Source organism: Terrapene carolina, unplaced genomic scaffold (genome assembly GCF_002925995.2).
Source record: "Terrapene carolina triunguis isolate 2854851 unplaced genomic scaffold, T_m_triunguis-2.0 Scaffold49785, whole genome shotgun sequence".
Lineage (NCBI taxonomy): Eukaryota > Metazoa > Chordata > Testudines > Emydidae > Terrapene > Terrapene triunguis.
The window spans coordinates 49-1,534 of NW_020714136.1; the positions used below are offsets into that span (position 1 = coordinate 49).

General features: G+C 64.5%; 1 long non-coding RNA gene across 1 annotated transcript; it reads right to left on the reverse strand.

Annotated features, from left to right (window-relative positions):
* Positions 1–279: 279 nt before the first annotated feature.
* LOC113405709 lies at positions 280–1,039 on the reverse strand. Its single transcript, XR_003369548.2, has 3 exons — positions 945–1,039; positions 505–599; positions 280–328 (listed from the first exon to the last, which is right to left on the reverse strand). It is a non-coding gene; the product is annotated as an uncharacterized LOC113405709 (long non-coding RNA).
* Positions 1,040–1,486: the final 447 nt, after the last annotated feature.

Consider the following 1,486-nt stretch of genomic DNA (forward strand, 5'->3'; position numbering starts at 1 on the left):
GAGAAAAGCAGAACAAAAGGAGTGACACTGGGGGATTCCCCCTGACACTGTCCCCAGGGCAGCTCACTCCCACCGCTGGGGGGAACAGGTAGAGTCAGGAACTGGGTTTTGCTCCCCTTGCACCTCACCTTGTTCCCAGGAAAGTGAATCTGCCCAGGGATGCGGCAATAAGTGTGTGGGGCCAGTCAGAAATTGGGGAATCTCTCTCCCCACTGCCCTTTTCAGTCTCTCTCTCTCCTTGTGTCTCCCTTCCCCTGTTTCTCCTCCTCTGGCGGACAGCCAATCCTGGGGGTTCGCTCTCCTATGGCTGGATCGGCTCCTGCAATTGCTATGGGGAGGAGAGACATGGGGTGGGGAGGGGCTGTTTGTGCAGAGTCACTCTCATGCCCATGCCCAGGTCCCTGAGGTCTCTATCCATCACCTGGCGTCTCTGACTCAGATGCTGGGGTGGGCAGAGCCTTGGGTTGACCTATGGGGCTAATTACAGCTGGAGAAAATCCTCACCTTGGCTGGGCGCAGAGGTCACTCCCCAGCCCCGATCCCGCTGGGGGAGCAGCAGCTGCTCAGCCTGGGCTCCCAGGAAGCTCAACCCCAATATCCTGAGGCAGAGAAAGAGACAGAGAGAAACTGAGCAACTTTCCCCCCTTTGGCAACAACTGAAACCCGCTCCCCACAGGGTCACATCCCGATCTTATCTGCCCCCGTGGGAATTGGAGTCACTCCCTGTTCCGCCGGGCAGTGACTCCGGATTAACCCGCGTCTCAGCGAGACCGGAAACATGGCTCAGGGGGGAGGGGACCGGACTCCTTTTAAACGGATCATTGCAGCAGGGATCGAACCTCCTTCCGTCCCCTCCCCCCCTCCGCTGAGAGAGATTCACAGCAACAGTTTTCCAACCCCCCTCACCTGACCCCCCCTTTCACACCCTCTGCCCCCTCCCCCACCTCTGGCTCCCGGAGTCTCGGTCGGCCGGCCCCGCGCGCGCTGCTGCGTCCGGTGCACCGGCGTCTCTCCGCCAATCAGAGGGTGGGAGGGCCGCCCACACGCGCACCGCTAACCGCCTCCGCCCGTCGGTTGGGCCGACGTCATTTCCGGCCCGTGGTCCGTCGGGAACTACAGCTCCCAGCCTGCCCCGGGACGCTGCCGTCCTCTCGGGCCCAGCCGGTACAGACCCCCCCCCTCCCGCTCCACAGGCCCCGCCCCGCCCCTGTACCTGGCCCGTCAGACGCGGTGACACCGGGTCAGACCCGGGAGGCGGGTTCGGCGGCGCTGAGCCCCCGCGCGCGCTGTCTTGGCCGCATTGCGCATGCGCGCGGAACACGAGGCGCATGCGCAGTATCACCTGCTGAAGCCGTTGTGCCCTCACTTGGCCCTAAACTCCCCTGTTCGGGGGGGGGGGCACCCAGGGGGCCAGGGGCCAATCGCGTGGGAGGATGGGCGGAGTCTGGGCAGGGGGCGGACACTGACTGTGCGGGGGGCGTGGCCA